Source organism: Ambystoma mexicanum, chromosome 5p (assembly GCF_040938575.1).
Source record: "Ambystoma mexicanum isolate Mex_15411 chromosome 5p, UKY_AmexF1_1, whole genome shotgun sequence".
NCBI classification, from domain to species: domain Eukaryota; kingdom Metazoa; phylum Chordata; class Amphibia; order Caudata; family Ambystomatidae; genus Ambystoma; species Ambystoma mexicanum.
The window spans coordinates 1172335394-1172357484 of record NC_090930.1 but is presented as its reverse complement, the minus strand read 5'-3'; positions in this window follow the sequence as shown (position 1 = coordinate 1172357484).

The following is a 22091-nucleotide window of genomic DNA, read 5'->3' as shown; positions in this document are numbered from 1 at the left end:
AACGACTTAAGTTATTTTCCAACTGCGCCACACTGAAAACTCTTTCCATTCACAGGGTTTCAGCCTTGCTTAAAGCGCACTGTGAAATATCAATGTTCTATACATTCCTATGTATTATACATTAGCACATTGCGGCAAAACTATTCACTATGTAGCCAGCCTTAAGATTACTTTGCCTACTTGTTTGTTACTGCATCTGTACAAGTGTAAACTGATTTACATATTCTTCAGCTTTTCTGTAGCATGAACAGCTTCATCTCCAGCCCGAAATGTTGCTCATCTTTACCATCTTCTCTTCGGAGCTTTATAGAATGTCTATGTTCTTCTGCTTCGTGCATCTTTTACAGGTGCGTCATCATCTCTGTTCCGCATGACGTCACCAGTCTTCTCCTTCACTAATTTTCACACTTCGTCTGGGACTTTGTCCAAAAGGCCATTATTTCTTTATGAATGCATATAAGGTTTTCTAAATGGATACCTTGTTTCAATGACTTTCTGTGGTACTGCATGTGTTGCAATTTGCGGCACCCAACATATAGGTAGCATGGGGTGGAGCTTATGTTGGGGGTACTTGACTCCACCTCTACACCAGCATCGCAGTCGCCACGAGATTGACACCATCATCCAGATTGTCAACTTACCTTCTTGAAAGGCCATCTGCATTATCATGACTCTTCCCTGGTCTATGCTCAATAGTGAAGTCTAGCCCTGGCAGGTTAATGGACCACCTGAGTAGTTAAAGGTGTTCACCCTCATGTACATAAGCCACTTTAAGGGTTTATGGTCAGTTTAGACCTTGAAAGTTAACCCTGTAAGGTAGGGCCTAAAACGCCTAAGGCTCCAAATTATACTGAGACATTCCTTTTCAACAGACGCCTACCTAAGTTCTCTCCCTTTGAGTTGCCTACTGATGAATATTATAGGATGTTCCCTATCTTTGTCATCTAACTGGGACAAGATAGCTCCAATTCCGGTGTCGCAGGCATCCGTTTGAACAATAAAGGGTGTGCTGTGATCAGGCGCACACAACACAGGTGCCCTACACAGACTTTCCTTCAAGCCAACAAAGGGCCTCTGACAGTGTTCAGTTCAATTAACCTTCCTCGGTTGCTTGGGTGAAGTCAGAGCTGTCAGAGGGGCAGCTATGGTGCCATAGTCCGCCATGAAGTTCTGATAATACCCAGTGAGGCCCAAAAAAGCTCTCACCTGTGTTTGAGTAGTGGGAGTCCCCCAGTCATGTATATCCTGCACCTTACTGGGCAGAGGTTGGATTCAACCCCCTCCTACCTCATGACCAAGGTAAGTGACTTTCCACTGAGCTATCTGGTACTTGGTGGCCTTGATAGTGAGGTTAGTCCTTCACAAGGCCTGCAACACCTGATCCAAATGAGTCAAATGCTCTTTGCAGGTGGAACTGTAAACAGCAATGTCATCTAAAGAGGCCACACTGAAAGGCCTCCAGCCCACGGAGTGCATGATTGACCAACCTTTGGAAGGTGGCAGGTGCATTCTTCAACCTGAAAGGTATGACTCTAAACGTGTAGAGCCCCTCGGATGTTGAGAACGCAGTATTTTCCTTTGCCTGGTCCGTCAGAGCTATTTGCAAATAGCCTGAGGTAAGGTCAAAGGTGCTTACAAATTTGGCAACACCTATGGTGTCCATCAGCTCATCAGCCCTGGGTAATGGGTGCAGGTCAGTTTTGATAACAGCATTGACTCCTCTGTAGTCCACAGAGAACCTCCAATCCTTGATAGCTGTCTGGGAACTTGTCTTGGGGACAGGGACCACTGGACTGGACCAGGGACTGGTTGAGGGTACAATTACACCCAGATCCAACATCTTGGTGACCTCAGCCTGTATTTGATCCTTTCGAGTATCTGCCATTCAATAGCATATGCTTTTGACAGGCACACTGTCACCAGTGTCAATTTCGTGACTGCACCACAGGGTGATGCAGGGTGTCACTTTCGAACAGAGTGGCATACTGCCGGAGCAAAGCCATGCCGGCCCTCTGCTGCTCTCGTGCCAGATCTGGAGAGAGATGTACTCCCTCCACTGAGCCATCCAGAGGGTTGCTATGCAGCAAATCTGGAAGGGGCTCACCCTCATCCTCCTCTTGCCCGGAAGTGAGCAGAAGACATGAGACTTCCTCTCGCCCCCCGTGGAAATGCTTGAGACTGTTAATGTGGAGTAGCTGCGGTGCACCCAGGGACTCCCATGTCAACCAGATAGTTGACTTTGCCAATCTTGGAGATTATCTGGAAGGGTCTAGTCCACTTATCTTCATGAGCTCTAGGCTTGGTAGGCTCCATCACAAGGATCTCCTGTCCCAGAGTCCAATCCACTTGTGAAGCCTTAAGGTCATGCCAGTACTTGTTCAATTCTTGGCTGGCCTGAAGATTCACTGATGTCTGGCCCATCATTGGTGCCATCCTCCTTCTAAGGCCTAAAACATATTTTCCCCCACTTGCTTGGCAGGACCTGGGGGTGTGGATTCCAAACCTTCTCTAATTAAGGCAAGTTGCCCCCTCACGGGAGGTCCAAAGAGAAGCTAAAACGGGCTGAAACCAACACTCTCTTGAGGAACCTCTCTATAGGCAAACAGCAGGCATTGTAGGAGGAGATTCCATTTCCTCCTTAGAGACTCTTCCAAAACACCCAGCATGCCCTTGAGAGTCTTATTGAACCTCTCAACCAGACCATTGGTCTAGGGATGTAGGAGGTGGAGAACTTATATGTTACTCCATATTCCTTCCACATTGCTTGAATGTAACTAGACATGAATTTGGATCCTCTGTCAGAGACCACCTCTTTAGGGAATCCAACTCTGGTGAAAATACCCACCTTGGCACTAATGGTCTGAAGGGGTATAGCCTCAGGATCCATGGTGCCATGATCAACCAGGTCTAGGATGAAACGGTGTCCACCTGATGTGGGAGGGTCCAAGGGACCGACAATGTCCATGCCTACCCTCTCAAATGGAGTGCCAACCACTGGCAATGGCTGTAGTGGGGCAATGACGCTGCCTCCAGTCTTGCCAAACAACTGACAAGTGGGACAGGTTCGGCAGCTGAACTCCACCTCTACTCCCATCCGGGTCCAGTAGAAATTTGCAGAGAACCTTTGCTTAGTCTTCTTGATCCCAAGATGACAAGCAATGGGCACCTTATGCACCAACTGCAACAGGAAGTGCCTGTAAACCTTGAGTACCACCAACGTCTTGAGGGCACCAAGTTCAGGCTTAGTGGGCTCAAAACAATCTTGAAAGAATGAGGCACTTCACCTTGTGCCTGGGCCTGTTTTCTTAGACCCTCAAGAGAGTGGCACTCTTTCTGACCATTACGGAAGTCTCCCCTAAGAGGCCCCCCTTCAACCAGCAGGCATTGAAGGTCAGGGTGATCCTCTGGGTTTAGCACCTCTCCCGCAGTTGAGTCTTCTGGCTCTTCTCTCTCAGGATCTGAGTCTCGGGTTACCACTGAAGCCAGCTCAACCAGAGCCTGAATCCCAGTGGGGCTGTTGAAACAGCAGGAAGAGAAGGTGCCTCCTTCACAGAGATAGTCCTCTTGCTCTTCCTTCTTATCTTGGGTTTGGGTAACTGACTAACAGTCAGACCCAATGTGACCGGAGACCTAGTGATTGCAGCAGCAGTCAGGGGTAGTCCATCTGAGATCAATCCCAACAAATGTTGCCAGGTGCATTGTCCTGAATCAGGACGGGAAGCTTTGCTGTCTTCTCCGTAATCGTAATGGTAACCAGGGCTACAGGAGATAAGTTGGAAGTCCCACTAGCTAACCTGGTAGCTCTCAGAGGAGCACCTACATAGTCCTCTGGCATGAACAGGGTCCTGTCCACCACTGTCATACTTGCCCCAGTGTCTCTCAAACCAGTAGAAGGATGGCCATTCAGGAGGGAATTTCTCAAAAATCTGTGGGTGCTCTGTAGGATAGTAGCCAGTACTTATGCGTTCTGGTTCCAGGCCCCAAGGGACACTAAGGAATCTCTGCAGGAGCACCAAAATGTGATTCGAGCAGAGGAAGGGAGGTCAGTGGCCTCCACCTCATTCATGAACCAATGGTAGGTCAGACTGACCTTTACACTTTTACACTTTACACTTCGGTTCAACCTTCTTGTGGTGCAGAGCCCCACAGTCCCAACAGGTGCCAGGAATGCGAAGTACGGTACTGGGTCTGCTGGGAGCCTGCTTTAGAGCAGGATAAACACTACTCTTGCTCACGCCCTCATAGGACTGATCCCCACTAGATGTTTGGTTCTTAGGAGAGGGAGGTTTAGGTTTACTCGACTGTGATTGCTTATGGAACTCCTCAGACTTCTGAGAGGTATCTTTCTCTTTGTCCTTGTCCTTCACATTGTGGTCCTTAGGTGACACCGGGTAGGAGACCCACTTGTCAGCTAGCCTGGACAGCTTTAAGGGATCCAAAATGTTCAAGTCAGCAATGTACTGATGCAGCTCTGGTGAACAGGATTCAGAAAAGTGTCCAAAAACAAAAGGTGGGACAATTCAACAAATTTTTTCACCTTGTATCCAACTATCCACTCCATCATGTTCATATGTGCAGCACTCACCTAGTCAACCCAAGACACATTCTCTCTATTTTTGTATTTCCTGAACCATTTAAGGTATTGGGTGGGTGTCTTGCCAAACCTGGCTATCAAAGAAACGTTCAGGCACTCATACTAAACCCTTTCTTCCATACTCAGTTTCAGAATACAGTCATGACCAGTCTGAGACACTCTACTTAACAAACACTTAGCTCAATCTCTTTCATCAGCATCATGGATTCCACAAGCCATTTCAAATGCTTCTACCAATTGGAGGATATGAGCATCCTCCACATACACACCAACCACATCTTTCATAAAAGTGGTGGTACGGGACCTGACACTCTTAAATGGTTTGATTGAATTCTTTGCTCTAGCTTTCTCTGGCTGGATTCTCTGACATTCAGTGTCCTTATTTTTAAGTTCAAGATCCCTATCTTCGAGCATCACTTGCTGTGCCAACTCCTCCTTATTTAGTTCAGCTTTAGTTTCCAACTTTTTATATTCACAGGCCAATTTCTTCCTTAATAATTCAAGTTCCAAGGTATTCCCTGAAGAAACAGTGCTGGGTTTCAAAATAGAGGTGACGGGATAGATGCCAATCCCATCAACAGATTCAGTAATAACCCCAGGGGTAGAGTCCTCAGTGGTTTCATCCCCCCTTCATCAAGAGCATTACAATCAGCTTGGTGGTCCACCAGGGCAGCTATAAGCTCTGCCCTAGACTTATCCTCAAAGTCTAACTCCCTAGCTTCACGCACTCTCTGGGGAGCATCTAAGCTCATCCTGGTCAATTTGCCATTTGCAATAGATTGCATTGCTTTTAATGTAGTTATCCTAGTATCCACAAATAAAACCTCAAATTAACAAAGTGTGGACATTTTGTAGGTGGCAAGATTAACCACTGATTCTTAAAACCATTAGCATACCACCGCTGCAACCAGTGTAAAGACTGCAGGGGGTTATCTGTACTCCTGCCCTCTATATGGCAGAGTAGAAGCACAGAACACCAGCCAAGGTTCTTTATATGGTAGCTATGGATGAGCATCCAAGTCTTAAGCTCCCAAGATGTGATGTAGGCTGTTTCTTAAGTACATTGTATGCCCCAAGCCCCCACAAAGGAATGTCCACACACTATGTTATGTGCTAACAATGTTCTTTATATAAAAATAAGGTTCAAGATGTATACATCAGTTATTAACACACTTTGTACTCTAATTCTAATAAGGCAAATATATACAATGCCTATGTGGTACCACACTTAGCTATTGACATTACTCTTGATAATGCATCAACTGCTGACAGTTATAATGACATACACATTATTTTTTTTTAAAACTTTTGTTTTTATTAGCATTTTGTGAAACAGAAAAACATAAAAAGGGATATTACAATAGCCCCAACTCCCCCCCTTTCGTAACCCTCCCCCCTCTCTCCCTCCCTCCCCCCGTGTTCAAACCGCACGTAACAGCAGTAAAGAGACCAAACTTTCACATCTTTTCCTAGGTCTTTGAAGCACCGCAACATGTGACCAACTCAGTTGCTGGCTTAAGGCCAACGTCGCCCCGGGTCGTGGGGACCCCCCATTTGGGTGTTGGCCACTCTCAGTGACGATCACGCCCCGACCGTCCGGGGGTACGATATCGAAACTAATGAACGTCCCATTCCCATGTCTGCTGGACCCCATACCAGTCAGCGAGGAATGTGCATGAGTCATTGTTCACCATGGCAGTCAATTTGTCCATCAAGAACATGTTGTGAAGCTTTTTCGTCCAATCTTCTTTGGAAGGTGTTTCCGGGCTCTTCCACCTCTGGGCTAGGGCCACTCTGCCTGCTCTCAACATAGTTTCCCACATCCTTGGGTACCGGTGCATTTCCACTTCCTCCGGGGGGAGGCCCAGCAGCATGGTCAGCGGTTTGAGGGGTAGGGGGTCCTCCGTTACCTCCGCTATCCAATCTCTCACTGATTCCCAGTAGGTCTGCACCTTCGGGCATAGCCACCACATGTGACCTCTAGTCCCTATCTGGCCACATCCCTTCGGGCATTCTGGTGATACCCCTGTGAACATTTTCGAGAGTTTTGCCGGGTCCCTGTGCCACCCCTGCAGGATTTTAAAGTTGTGTTCCATGTCCGATGTGAAAAGATTACCATGAAACGATATCCAGAAAATACGAGCCCAGGCGTCCTCTGATATCTCCTCTCCCGCCAGATCGTTCCAGAACCCATGGAAGCCCCTCCTAGCCTGAAGGTTATGGGTGTTTAGAAATGCGTACATAAAGGAGACCGCGCCCTTTCTAGAAGTTGCTGAATCAAGGAGTTTCTCAAAGGGAGTTAGTTGTCTCCTCAGGTTTGGGCCCCATGAGGGTCGTTGAGGATGCCCTTAAGGCGGAGGTATTCGAAGATGGAGAGAGTCCCGCCTCCCAGCCCATCCCTGAGGTCCTCATAACTCAGACATTCTCCCTCCCTGAACAGCTGGCCCGCCCATTCCAGGCCCAGGTCAGACCAACGCTGGGATTCTCTAAACCATCTGCTGCCCAGTTTCAGGGGGGGGGGCACAAGGAGGTCAGGTCATAGGGGACGGCCAAGAAAAAAGATGGGCTGTTCGGGGGCACTCCCTCCAGATGTCCCAGAGAACACCCAGGGTTGGATGGAACAGTATTTGTTTCGGGATAGACCTGCGAGAGGCCCACAGGAGGTCACGGACTTTTAGGGGGTGGATATCCATGTCCTCTAAATATGACCAGTATGTCTGCAAGCCTTCCTTCATGTGTTCTAGGAGGACCCGCAGTTGTGCAGCGTGATAATACAATTGGAAATCTGGGAGACCGAATCCCCCCTCCTCTCTGGAAGCGTCAGGGTGGCCCTTCCAATCCACAGGGTTTTCCTCTGCCAAATGAAGTCGCGGGCCCCCTTGTGTAAATCTAAGAAGGTTTGAGCGGGTACCCGAGTAGGGAGGGCTGTAAAGAGGTACACAAGCCGGGGCAGTATATTCATTTTGACTGCCGTCATCCGACCATACCATGAGAGGATCATTACTGCCCATCTCCTCAGGTCAGAGGTGATCTCAGATAGCATGGGCTCGTAGTTGGAAGTCCCCAGTTTTGATAAGTCCCTAGTGAGGAGGACCCCCAGGTATTTTATGGTGTTCATGCCCACAGTTATCTCATGAAACCTGGTCAGGGGGTCTAGTACCGGGTCCACCAGGCGCATCGGAAGGAGGACAGACTTGGTGGTGTTAATTTTCAGGCCTGAGAAACGCCCGAAGGAACTGACCAGGGACAGAAGGGGAGGAATCGATGAGCCCGGGTGCACCAGGTATGCCAGGATATCATCAGCAAACAGGGAGAGCTTGAATTCCACTTCCCCCTTCTAATACCCCTGATATCTGGGTGGGACCTTACCGCTATGGCCAAAGCCTCCATCGTGAGGACATATAGCAGGGGGGAGAGAGGGCAGCCCTGTCTAGTCCCTCAGGTAAGAGGGAAAGATTCTGACAGCAATCCGTTCACCTGGACCCTTGCGGTAGGGGCTCTATAGAGGGCGGCAACCCAGCTCAGGATGTGTGTCCCAAAGCCCATTCGTTGGAGTAGGAGGGTCATGTATCTCCACTCTACTCTGTCAAAAGCTTTTTCCGAATCCAGGGACAGGTTGCATGCATCGAGATTTGAGTTTTGGGCGAAATGTACCAAGTCTATCGTTTTGCGCATATTATCCGATCCTTGTCTGCCCCTAATGAAACCCACTTGATCCCCGTGGACTAGCTTCTGCATTATCCCCTCCATCCGCCTACCCACCACTTTGGCCAGGATTTTGACATTGATGTTGAGCAATGATATGGGTCGGTAGGACAAACATTCCCTCGGGTCTTTACCTTCCTTGGGAAGGACCACTATAATGGCTCCCATCATGGTGTCGGGGAGAGTGCCCCCTTCCAAAACCGAGTTGAAAACCTTTGCCAGGTATGGAGACAGGGGGGATCAAAACCTCTTATAGAAATACACCGAAAAGCCATCTTCCCCCGGGGAAATCCCCACCTCCATCCCGCTGATCGCCTTCTCCACCTCTTCCTCAGTCACCCGACCCTCCAGCCCTTCTGCCAGCTCCCGTGAAAGGGACGGTATCTGTATGGAGTCGAGAAACTCCTCGATTTGGGCATCGCCACCGTCGTATTCAGAGGCATATACTGACTCGTAGTATTGGCGGAAGGCTTCGCTTATATGGGGGGTGTCATAACCTAGTGTTCCCCTGCTGTCCCTCACTTCCTTCACCATCCTGCTTCTCTGGACCTCCCTCAATTTCCAGGCCAGGATCCCATCCGCTCTGTCCCCCTTCTCGTAGTATTTTTGTTTGACCATTTGGAGGCTCTTCTCTGTTTTGTGGAGGAGTAGGTCTTTCAGTTGGAGCCTGTAGTCCTCCAGGGTGGCCACGCGGTCTCACTCTAGGGTCAGTACCGGGGAGTCCCCCGGTTGGAGACACGCTATTTTTTCCCTCAGAATCCTCTCCTGGGTCTCCCTTTCCCTCTTCTGTCGGGAACCTATTTTTATGAGCACTCCTCTTAGGGTCACCTTGAAGGTGTCCCATAGGGTGTGCGTGCCCACCTCCTCGTTGTCGTTGAGCTCGAAGAACTCTGTAATGGCATCCAGGACAGTTTGGGCATGTACCTCGTCTCTCAGAATGGCGTTGTTACATCTCCAGCGTCCCCTCCGTTCTCTACACCAGTCCCCTGCCAGGGTGACCCTAACCAAGTCGTGGTCCGACCAGGGGACGGGGTCTATCCTGTAACCCGCTATGTGTGGTCGAAGTACCTCATCCACGAGGATATAGTCTATCCTGGAGAAGGCTTTGTGGGTGCAGGAATAGCACGTGAAAGAGGGAGTCCCTGCTCGGGGGGAGGGTAGTGTGTCCACCAAGTTTAGGCTCTCATTTACCCTCTGAAAGCAGCGTGACGTGGTGTCTCCAGGGGGTCTGGGGTTTGGTGTACCCACCCGTTGTCTATCTCTGGATGGGTCTAGGACCATATTGAAATCACCTCCCGCCACCAATGGGCCCTGGACAAAAGTTTTCAGCCTTTCCTCCACTCCCTCCCAGAATTGGGCCTGGCCCTCGTTAGGGGCGTATACTGCCGCCAAGGTTATGGGCAATCCCAGTAGGGAGCCTCGTACGAAGAGGTAGCAGCTTTCGGGGTCCCTTAGGATGGAGCCTTTCTCGAAACCCAACCCCCTAGCGATCAGAATTGCAACCCCTCTTTTCTTTCCTTTGTGGGATGCGTAGAATATCTCCTCGATTCCGCCACCCCGCAACCTGGGCTCCCTCCCCCTCACCCAGTGTGTTTCCTGCACGAAGAGTAGGTCCAGCTTAGCCCTCCTGAACTCTCTGCTGATTAGGGATCTTTTCGTGGGGGTGTTCAGGCCCCATACATTCAGGGTTCCCACCCCTAGGGCCGGTCGGTCGTCAGCCATAATCGCTGTCGCCTTTCCCCTTGGTCACCGATGTCGCATGGTCGCTCCCTCCCTGCTTACTGCATTTTCCTGTTTGGACCTCTTTGAAACGTTTCCCCAACTTACCCCCAACACATTCCCCACCCTAGAACCCCCAACTTGTAAACAACCCCCCCCCCCCCCTCCCCGGCGTCCAGCCATGTAGTTCTTGCATTCCTGGATTGTTGGCCGGACCACCAGCCGGTTCCCCCCGCCTGGCGTCAATTACAAAGCTTGCTAACGTGAGCCCCCCCTCCCCCATCTCGTCTCCCCCTGAACCTCTCAGTTTGGGCACTCTCCCGGGCCCTAATTGATACTACTCTCGGTTCCTTCAGTTGTGATCCCCCCTATGCCCCCTTATACTTGCAGTTCGAGGGGGTGCGGCGAACAAAGCGTCTCCAGAGTCCTCCTGTTTTCCAGTCCCGATGATCTGCATGGGGTCGCTGGTGTCACCCCTCTGAGTCGACACAGTCCTCCTCCATTGGTGTTGGTGGTGTGTTCAATTTCTTGAACTTCCTCATGCTGGTTTTTCTCCTTCTGGGGTTGGACTGCCCGGGGGTACCCCTGCTGAGCACCTCCGGACCCACCGGTCCACTCCGGGGGGCGGGTACACCCACACAATTTTGAATAGCACCCTTAATGTCCTCTTCCGTTACCAGCGTTGTGCGTTGCCTTGAATATTCAAAGGACAGGGAGAAGGGATATCCCCATCTGTAACAGACGCCCTTCTCTTTCAGTTGTTGTGTCAGGGGGCGGCACATCCTTCGTTTGGCTAGGGTGTAAGCTGAGAGATCTTGAAAAATGGCGATCTGTGCGCCGTTATAGGTTATCGCCCCCGCCTTCCTCGCAGCCTCCTGGAATTTGGCTTTCTCCGTGTAATAGTGGAAACGGGCCAGAACCGATCTGGGGCTCCCCGATCTTCCCCCGGCCCTGTGCACCCAGTCGAATGTGAGTTCCATCGTCATTTCCTCTGCAAACAGGAGGGTGATGATGTCTATCACCACTCGGGTCAACTCTCTCTCCGTTTCGCCCTCCGTCTCCGGGATCCCAAAGAACCTTAGATTGTTCCACCTTTCCCTATTTTCATAGTCGTTCATAATCCTGGCTCTCTCTTCATCCCTCTTTTCCAGAGCCGCAAGCCGTGTGTCGAATTGGACTTCCTGAAGTGTAGAGGACGATTGATAGTTTTCCACTTGTAGGACTCTATCCTCAATTTTGTCTATCCTTTGGTCCAGTTTCTCGAACTTCTGGGCAATGTCGGATCTCATTTCTCTAATCTCCTGGAGGATAGAGGCGAAGCCCTTTTCCATCGTCATTGCGGATTGGCCTGCGGGTTCAGTGTGGGCCATGGTTCCGGAGGGAGTGGGGACCTCGGTAGTGTTCTCTGTTTCTTGGAAGCGAAACATTTGTAGGGCCTTCTTCCAGCTCATGGGGTGTTGCCGGTCCCCTGCCGCGGGGTCCACTGCGGTCCGGGGGGCCTTTGGGGGGAACACTGTGCCGCCCCAGGACCAGTCGGTAGTGCGTCGCACCAGTGGGGTTTGTAGGCGATGGATTGTCCCCTGCGGGGGATGGGGCAGCCCTCCAGGCGGGCACTCGCCCCTTCAACTGAGGACGGGGCCTCTCTCCTGGGTCGCGGGCCGCCTGTGTGTTCAGGGTGGGCCGGTGGTCCGATGATGTGAGGGTCGCCGTAGGTGTGTTCCAATTCCCTTAAGCGGCGTGATCGTGGGGTCTCCCTTCGGGTCTTGAGTGCTTATTGCCCCCCAGCTGCGTGTGTGCATCATGGCCTGGTGTACCCCTGGGGTTGTGTTGCGCTGACCCGGGGTCGTGTTGTTGTGGGTCTCCGGGGTGTGGTCTTTGGCCCTTATGAATAATGGGGCAGCCCCCCAGGCGGGCCAGATGAGTGGGAGGAGACCTTCGGGTGGGCACACGCCCCACCGGGACCAGGTGGGAGCCACACACCCGGGTCTATCTCCTTGGTTAGCTAGGTCCTGGCAGACTGCAGATGGGCACACTCCCCGCGGGCTAGCACAGGGGCCTCCACCTGCTGGAAGTGAACTATGGATGAAGCCCACTCTCGCTCCTATTCTTCTAAGTTGGCGGAGCAGAGCCGTTCCTCAGCTTCTTGGGAGGGGGGGGCTTTGTGGGAGCGTGTCATTCGCTGGAGGCCCACCGGATCACCGACCTTCGTTGCCGTTGTTGGTCTTCCCCTTGGCCTCGGGCCTCAATATGCCTGGGGTCCCTCCACCGGCGGGAATGGGGGCCGCCACTTCTTTGGCCCTGCCGCGCCGCACCAGACCTGGGTGGGCTCTTCGCGACGCCCGCTGGGGCCGTTCTGGGTGCTGGGGCTGCGGTCGCGGGAATGCCCAGGGTCTGTCTCCGAGCAAAGTCCACATCCTCCTGCGAGTCTTTGCTAGGAGGCGGGGCGAGCCAAATCCGCGTCCCGATCCGGGACCATTGTCTCCCGCCCTTGTGCCTCCCCACGGGGGTGAGCGGTGGGCTTTCAGTGGGGGTCGCAGCACTCCAACGTGCGTCGCCCGTCTCACAGGGACGCGCCTTCTCTTCAGGGGCCTCGGCTGCGGAGTCTTCTCTCCAGGCCTTCTCCGTCGCCCTGAGCTGCGAGGCTCGTGCTCCATTTGTCCGTGGCCCCCGAAGTCCGCTCTTTCGAGCAAAGGCGGCACGGGGGCGTCCGAACACCGATCCAGTGCTGTGCTGTCGCCGGAGGGTTCCGGAGGGGGCTCAATCCCCTTTAACAGCCCGACTTCGGCGTAGAGCTACGCTCAGGCTGCCATCACCTGCGCGCCCCTTGGTGGTCTCTCGACATACACATTATTAAGCAATGTGTATCAGCATAGATCATTGGAAGGAAGGCAAGTTAAGTTAAACAATGGCAGATTGTTTTGAGCCTCTACAAAGGCTCAATTCTGAGTGAGGATCCCCCCACCTGGACAACCTGTAATAAAGAGTATTAACAAGCCCAGTCCATTAATGTTTAAAGAGTTATTTTTCCTGGTTAAAATGTTCAACTACCCCAATGTAACTCAGTTAGAAGAGTTTCTTCAATGGTTCATTGACGGACCCCTCAAGAGTGGACTCCCTTTCAAGCAGGAGCCACAGGGTGACCATATTCCACAAAGAAATGTGAACACTTGCATCGGGAAGGCAGGTTCAACCTTCGCTGTGCTCTTTGACAATCGATCGCAGAAGTCCTTTAATGAAGAGGCGTGAGGTCCACCTCGGGGCAAAGAGTTCACTGCCACAAAGAGGACTTGGTGATGAACGGAGGCCCAGCAGCAGGCGTCTGGATAGCCTCGACGATCTCGACTTTACCACGGCAGGACTTTGGATCCTCACTTTGCAGCGTCTTTGTGGACTTCGGGTAGCAGGAAACCCACTGGCGGTCCTTGGTCATCGGCGACCTCGACTTTCGAGGTGGGACAAAGCAGTTAACGGTGATGGCAAGGGAGCCCTTTGTTCAATGTTCTTAGGCATGATCGAGCGGTGTGCCTCTGGTCGTCGAGCAGCATGGTATCAAGCTGTCCGCAGTGCTGGGCAACACGATTCGACTGGCTTCCAGAGGTTACGGAAATCCTCTGAACCCCGGTCGACAGCAATGGACATCGATGGCCTTGATGTCCTGGTGTTTTACTTCAAGATTCTCGGTGAACCCGTCTCCGGTTGACAGCCTTTCGGGACTGATTTCCAGGGTACCTCGATGAAGAGCAGCTTCTGCACAATGTTCCTTTGTAGCTCAGGGAGAGGTCTCCTAGCCAGGTCCTCTCTTGGATCAGTCTTCGACAGATTTAACAGCTTTTAGATTGGGGCAAAGGAAAGCAGCAGCAATTCTTCTTCTTCCAGCTGTGCTTCAAGGATAAGCAGCTTCAAGTTTCAACTTTAGCTTCGGAACACATTGGGAAGTGAGAGGTCCCCAGATATATACATCTGTCCCTCATTCACTCTGCTGAGTCAAGCTCAGTCAGCCAATCAGACAGAAGGGCATGCATGCAGGCAGGCTGCCAATCTGGCTCACAGGCATTCAGGCTATTCACTTCCACACATAACAAAGAATGTGGATTGGGGCAAGCACCCAGCCTTTCAGCACACCACACTGCATTCATGTCAGTTCGAGGCAGGGCTGTCTTATTCTTTGTGTCATATACATAGAAACTAGACACCCACAACATAGAATGCATATTGGTCACACACTCTATTCACACAGGTCCAACCCCAAGGGTGTACCCACAACATACAGTCACTGCGAAGGCTCCAGCCAGTCTGCCCTGGACTTTCTCACAATATCATATATGGTTCTTCCACCCAACAACCAGTCAGGGGAAGGGAGAGAGTCAGGGCTTCCCAGGACTTTGGCAAAACAAGGAAACAGGCACTAGAAGCAAGAGGCCCCAGAGACCATATTGTCTAATATCAGGAATCTACTGGTTCCAATGGCAGGGCCTGAGTAGCCCAAAAAGGAGGATAATCAGAGCACCTGTCAAATTCAGCATGGAGCTGTCACCAATCCATTCCCTGCTCTGGCAGAGGTGCTCATAAACATACACTAGGGGTATGGGTTTGTACCCTCACCCAGGGGTTCCTTAAGGGTATCCCAAGGGCCTCTGTTTACCCTGACCAAAAAAGAGGATGAGCTGCACTGCCAGGAGTCCAAACTGGAACCCTGTGCAGAAAACAACACATAACACACATGATAAGGGAGTACAGGACAAGGACATGGAGGCCCTGTCCCTTCAATGCATTTCCAGCATAACAATGCAAGACCAGACATGTCCATACATGGTGCAATGTCTGCAGAAACCCTATTTTGTAAACGGACATCCGAACAGTCATATAGTCTGTGGTCCATTAATAGGGCTGTTTACGGAATAATATGCAAGATATTTATAGAATATAAAATAAATGTATTTATGAAAGGGATGGGGTATCAGAATGGGAAACATAAATGGGAGGATTTTGTAACGCTCACCTGACTCCCACGGAGGCGCTGGCCTGGTTCGTGCTGCTGTGACCTCTTCTAAGGTGATGCGCAGGGTTCGTAAGACGGACTGGACCGGGCCCCCAAATCTGGCTTGTCTGGCTCGCAGAAGTATCCTTCTGTAGGCGAAAATAGGGGATTAACTGTCGGCGGGGTAATACAATCGGCCTCCCATTTTCCCCTCTCACCCTCCTCGAAACCCGTCTGTGATTCCCCGAAGCATCTCACCTTAGGGTCTGGAAGGATGAGCTCTCCATCCTGCTTCTGATGCAGGGGCGCGTTGGTATCCAGTTACTTCACTGGATTTTCGGATGGTGAGAACCAAACTTGCTTGGCTTCCAGGTAAGTTTTTTGATAAGAGGTTCCCCTTGTGTCCATGCATTAATGTACTAATGCTAGTGTCTTTTTCCCCATAGGGGCCGGGGTACGGAATGCCGGGGAACAGGCACCGACCTGAGATGAGAGGTGAAATCCTTGTAGAAATCAGGTAAGTCTTTAATGAGCATTTTTTGATAATGTCTTTTCATTCGCTCATTAACGCTGATGTCTCTTTTTCCCCTTAGGGGCCGGGGTCCGGAAATGCCAGGATGCGGCGCGGACCCGAAATGAAGAGGGAATGAATCAACAGGTAAGTCTTAACATGGAGATTTAGCTTTCTTTATTCCCTTCTCTCTCTCACCTTTTGTTCTTGTCTTTTTCTCCCTAGGCGCTGGGGCGTGACTGCAAATCCGGATGATCGCTGCTGAACATGGAGGCGCCCTGTAAAGTTGAGTTGAATGCGGCGCTGCAGCGATCGACGCAATGAGCTTTTAAATAAAAGTCTTCCTTTTCAGGATTGTCGGCGAGATGTATCCGAGATGCGGATTTAGCAGGTAAGGACTTTTCCTTCTTCTGTTCTCTTCTTCTCTTCCTTTGCAGGTGATCCAGGATGCTGGCAGGCATGGCAGAAGTCAGGATGCAGGAGCAGACACGGTGAGCGTCCAGCTGCTAGATGCAGAACAACGCGAAGCACATGTGGCTGTTCGGGTGGGGTTTAAAGTGCCTTGGAAGAAGTTCCAGGTATGTATCCTTCCTCCAATCAGGTATGTATCCTTCCCCGACCACGCCCGGATGGTAAATTAGTCCCACAGGTAAAGTAGTTCCTTTCAGGCCTCAAGGAGGCCGGGATCCTGTAGCATGGTCTGCATCAGGTAAGTGCACCCAAGCACTCCCATAATGAGCCTGGCGCCTATGGCGCCAGGACTGATGTCTTTTATGAGCCTGGCGCCATAGGCGCCAGGACATTGTCCAAAGGGCCCCTATATGGGGTTGCTGGGTCCTTCCTTGGGGACTGGATGTCCGCTTTCGGGGACGCAGGGCTTGAACCGGCTCCCCGGGAGCGGGCATCATGACAGCACTCCCCCCCAAGGCCCCTCCCAAGGTTGTTCCCTCCGGGGGTTTTGGTTTGTCTGGGAAGAGTCGGTGGAATTTCCTGACTAATCGAGGTGCATGCACATGGTCGCTGGGTTCCCACGACCTCTCCTGAGGTCCGTACCCCTTCCAATCAATTAGGTAGAACAGTTTTGACCTAAACATTTTTGAGTCTAAAATGTTCTTCACTTCGAATTCGGGCTCCCCATCTATTAGAATAGGTTCTGGAGGTTTGAGTAGTCGGGTTCCGGGTACCACTGGTTTCAGAAGTGACACATGAAAAACAGGGTGAATTCGCATACTAGCTGGTAAATCAAGTTTAACAGCCTCTGGGTTAATTATTGCCGTAATAGAATAAGGTCCCAGATATTTTGGGTTAAAAGTTCGAGGCCCTTTGAGTGGTAAATGTCTGGTAGCTAACCACACTTGATCCCCAATCTGATACGGAGGTGCTTCACTCCGATGTAGATCAGCATTCTCCTTGTATTTTCTCTTGGCTTGTTGTAAATGCGTAGTTGCCTCTTTGAAGGCTTGGGTAATTGTAGAATGCAGATGTTCTACTGCAGGCATTCCGAGGTTCTGAGGTGAGTCAAGGTTTGAGGTTCGAGGGTGATGCCCAAACAAAGTATAAAATGGACTGTGGCCAGTTCCAGAGTGTACCGAATTATTATATGCGTATTCGGCTATCCAAAGAATGTCTTTCCAGTTGCTTTCAGATTGCTGTAACATACACCGTAAGTACTGCTCAAGGGTCTGATTTGTCCTCTCGGTCTGACCATCGGTCTGAGGGTGGTGACTGGTCGATAATCTTACGTCGATCTGCGCCATTTGACAACATTTGCGCCAGAAGTGGGAAATGAATTGGCTTCCCCGCTCAGAGATTAGTATAGATGGGAATCCATCTAGCCGAACAATATTTTCGAGGAATTCTTTGGCTAGGACAGAAGCTGAAGGTAAACCTTTCAAAGGAATAAAGTGGGCCATTTTGGAAAACAAATCCACAATTACCAGAATAGTATTGTACCCCGAACAAGGAGGCAGGTCCGTAATAAAATCCATTGATAGGGTGTGCCAGGGTGCTGGCGGTATGTCTAGAGGTTGTAGGAGACCGGCTGGTCTTTTCTTTTGACTTTTATTTTGGGCGCAAAGACCACAGGACATCACAAAAGATTTAACATCTTTTCGCAAAGAGGGCCACCAAAATTGTCGTTTCACCTTTTCCTCTGTCTTGGCAATACCGGGGTGTCCCTCTATTAATGTATCATGATAACCGGAAATAACTAGTTTGTGTAATTACTTATGTGGCAGGAATAAGCGTCCTTGGAAATAAGGTAAACCATTATCTATTGTAAAGTCTGATCCCTTTTGTATCCAATCCTGTAAGGTTGTAGGGTCCAGGAGTTGTTTCACTCTGGCTTGAATGTCTTCAAGCGTCTGTAACGAAGTCATGCCTAGAATCCTCTGTTTGGGAATTATTGGTACTGGTTCTGAGTTTGTATCAGATTCTCCCATTCCAATTCGGGATAAGGCGTCTGCTTTGCCATTCTTGCAGTCAGGTCGATAGGTAATCACTAAATCAAATTCAGCGAAAAACAAACCCCATCGGAGCTGCCGTGATGACTGAGCCTTGGCGGTTTTCAAATACTGTAAATTCCGGTGATCAGTGATCACTGTGATGGTATGTCGAGCGCCAAGCAGATAATGCTGCCAGGCTTTAAAAGCGGACTTAATGGCTAACAGTTCTTTGTCAGTGATTGCATAATTAACCTCGGGTGCCGAGAATTTTCTGGACCAAAATGCTACGGGATGCAGTTGGTTTGTTTCGGGATCACTTTGGGACAGGACAGCTCCCATGGCTAGGCTGGATGCGTCAGTCTCGACGACATAAGGGAGATCTGGACGCGGGTGTTTCAATATAGGTGCGGAGGAAAACTTAGCTTTTAAATCCTGAAAGGCCTGCTCGGCTTCTTCAGACCATTCAAAACGTTTATTTTTCCTCAAGAGTGCAGTAATGGGTTGTACCACGCGTGAAAATTCCGGGATAAACCTGCGATAGAAATTGGCAAAGCCGCGCATGCTTTGAACCCCTTTTACAGAGCTAGGTGATGGCCATTTGAGGATGGCATCCACTTTTCTTGAGTCCATTCAGACTCCTTTGGGTGTCAGAATGAAACCTAGAAAATCGACTTCTGTGGTATGTAAAACACATTTCTCCAATTTAGCAAATAGTTTGTGTTGGCGCAGTTTTTCAAGTACTGCCCTGACGTGTTTTCTGTGATCAGATTCCGAAGAGGAGTACACCAGAATGTCATCGATATATACGACTACACAAACATCGATGAGTTCCCGAAGGACATCATTCATGAAGTATTGGAAGGCAGCCGGCGCGTTACACAATCCGAAAGGCATCACCTGGTACTCGAATAATCCGTATTTAGTACGGAAGGCAGTTTTCCATTCGTCGCCTTCTTTAACTCGTTCCAGATGATAAGCCCCCAGGAGATCTAACTTGGTGTATATGCAAGCGTCCTTCACCTGGTCAAGGAGTTCAGGGATCAGAGGCAGAGGATAACGGTTTTTAATCATTATCTGGTTCAATGCGCGGTAATCGATACAAGTTCTAAGGTCGCCTTCTTTTTTGGGCACGAAGAACAAAGCCGAGGATGCCGGTGGACTTTGACGGGCGAATAAAACCATTAGCTAGGTATTGATCCAAATATTGTCTCAAATGCAGGTTCTCAGGTTCGGTAAGGGCATAAATCCTGCTACAAGGGGGTTGTGCACCGGGCACCAGATCGATTTGGCAATCGTACGATCTGTGAGGAGGTAACGTGTTGGCCTGTTCCTTTTGGAAGACGTCCTGAAAGTCTTGGTATTCCAGAGGTAGTTGCATGGAGGCAGAGGTTACAGATGCTAGATTAATCTTCAGGTTTTCTGGGTAGCAGGTTTGTGCACAATCCGGGAAGGTTATTCTCTTAGCTCGCCAATCAATTCGAGGATTATGTGTCTCTATCCAAGGGATTCCAAGAATAACCTGAAACTGTGGAGCCTTGATTACATCAAACACAACACCCTCCCGATGGCCGTCGGGACCAATAAAAGTCACCTCAGTAGTGGAATGTGTTACCGGTTCAGAGGCAATTTCAGTTCCATCGACTGTGGTGATGACATCTTTGCTGGTTTTAGGACGGAGAGGGAGGTTAATCCTAGAGACCAATTCACGATCCACATAGTTTCCAATAGCCCCACCATCGATGTATGCCTTTATTGCATGCAACCGCTTAGGCTGTTCTGGATCTACGAGAACCATTGGCACAATGAAATGCGAGGTCTGAGAGTTCATTTTCAAGCTCGGCAAGCGGACCCCTACGCTTGTCGGGCGGAGTCGTTTCCCGAAACAGAGTCTTCATGGTTTTTATCAGCGGCTCCTACCGCCTTTCGGAGCGGTTTTGCCGGGCAATCTCGTAGAAAGTGTCCAGAATTCCCACAATAAAGACATCATTTTAACTGCCGCCTCCTTTCACGTTCCTTTATGAGTTAAGGGTCCTTTAACCCCTCCAATTTGCATAGGCTCAGAGACATCAACTCCCTTGGGGTTAGCATGGGTCTTGACCAACACCCGGCTCTCAAACCTGGACCGATCTGCTTTTCTGTTTTGAAGTCTGTGATCCAATTGGACCACTAAGTCTATATACTCTGTGCATTCTTGGGGCGGATTTACAACTTGGGCCAAGACATCTTTAAGTTCTCCGCGTAGGCCTCGATAAAACAACGTGACTCTTTTATCCTCTGGCCATCCCGTTTCCACAATTAGTCTATTAAAGGTTGCAATATAGGATAGGAGGTCCTGATTGCCCTGTCGCAGGGATAGTAGTTCGTCATCCAGAGCCTGCCCCTGAGAGTGTCGAGCAAATAACCTTTCCATGCTTGCTTGAAACCTGTGAAAATCACGGAGAATCGGGTCATCTTGAGTAACCAGTGGAACTGACCAATCGGCAGCGCAGCCGCTGAGATATGACAATACAAAGGCTACCTTGGTCTCATCATTAGGGAAGGCCCCAGGTCTGCATAGGAAGTGCAAACGACACTTATTCATGAATACGGCAAATTGTTTGGGGTCCCCAGCAAAGCGTTCGGGTGGGGCCAGCGGCATGTTTCCAGGTAGATTAATCTGCACAGGGTTACTGGAAACCACAGGAGCGGGGTTCCCTCCGGAACCGGGTAGAGGAGTTTGCCCAGCTTGACCTTGCAAAAGCTGTCTGGCCAGGTCATCAGTTCTTTCCTTTGATATTATTAATTCCCTCCTGAGGGCATTAGTCTCTTGACAAGCGGCATATACTTCGGCCCGTAATTCCCCCATTAATTGGGCCAACTGATCAGCCTCAGAACTTTCCATAGCGCCTGGGTGGGAATTTGTAGGAAGGCTTCGCGTTCTGTAACGCTCACCTGACTCCCACGGAGGCGCTGGCCTGGTTCGCGCTGCTGTGACCTCTTCTAAGGTGATGCGCAGGGTTCGGAAGACGGACTGGACCGGGCCCCCAAATCTGGCTTGTCTGGCTCGCAGAAGTATCCTTCTGTAGGCAGAAATAGGGGATTAACTGTCTGCGGGGTAATGCAATCGGCCTCCCACTTTCCCCTCTCACCCTCCTCGAAACCCTTCTGTGATTCCCCGAAGCGTCCCACCTTAGGGTCTGGAAGGACGAGCTCTCCATCCTGCTTCTGATGCAGGGGCGCGATGGTATCCAGTTACTTCACTGGATTTTCGGATTGGTGAGAACCAAACTTGCTTGGCTTCCAGGTAAGTTTTTTGATAAGAGGTTCCCCTTGTGTCCATGCATTAATGTACTAATGCTAGTGTCTTTTTCCCCATAGGGGCCGGGGTACGGAATGCCGGGGAACAGGCACCGACCCAAGATGAGAGGTGAAATCCTTGTAGAAATCAGGTAAGTCTTTAATGAGCGTTTTTTGATAATGTCTTTTCATTCGCTCATTAACGCTGATGTCTCTTTTTCCCCTTAGGGGCCGGGGTCCGGAAATGCCAGGATGCGGCGCGGACCCGAAATGAAGAGGGAATGAATCAACAGGTAATTCTTAACATGGAGATTTAGCTTTCTTTATTCCCTTCTCTCTCTCACCTTTTGTTCTTGTCTTTTTCTCCATAGGCGCTGATGCGTGACTGCGAATCCAGATGATCGCTGCTGAACATGGAGGCGCCCTGTAAAGGTGAGTGGAATGCGGCGCTGCAGCGATCGACACGATGAGCTTTTAAATAAAAGTCTTCCTTTTCAGGATTGTCGGCGAGATGTCTCCGGGATGCGGATTTAGCAGGTAAGGACTTTTCCTTCTTCTGTTCTCTTCTTCTCTTCCTTTGCAGGTGATCCAGGATGCTGGCAGGCGTGGCAGAAGTCAGGATGCAGGAGCAGACACGGTGAGCGTCGAGCTGCTAGATGCAGAACAACGCGAAGCACGTGTGGCTGTTCGGGCTGGGTTTAAATAGCCTTGGAAGACGTTCCAGGTATGTATCCTTCCTCCAATCAGGTATGTATCCTTCCCCGACCATGCCCGGATGGTAAATTAGTCCCACAGGTAAAGTAGTTCCTTTCAGGCCTCAAGGAGGCCGGGATCCTGCAGCATGGTCTGCATCAGGTAAGTGCA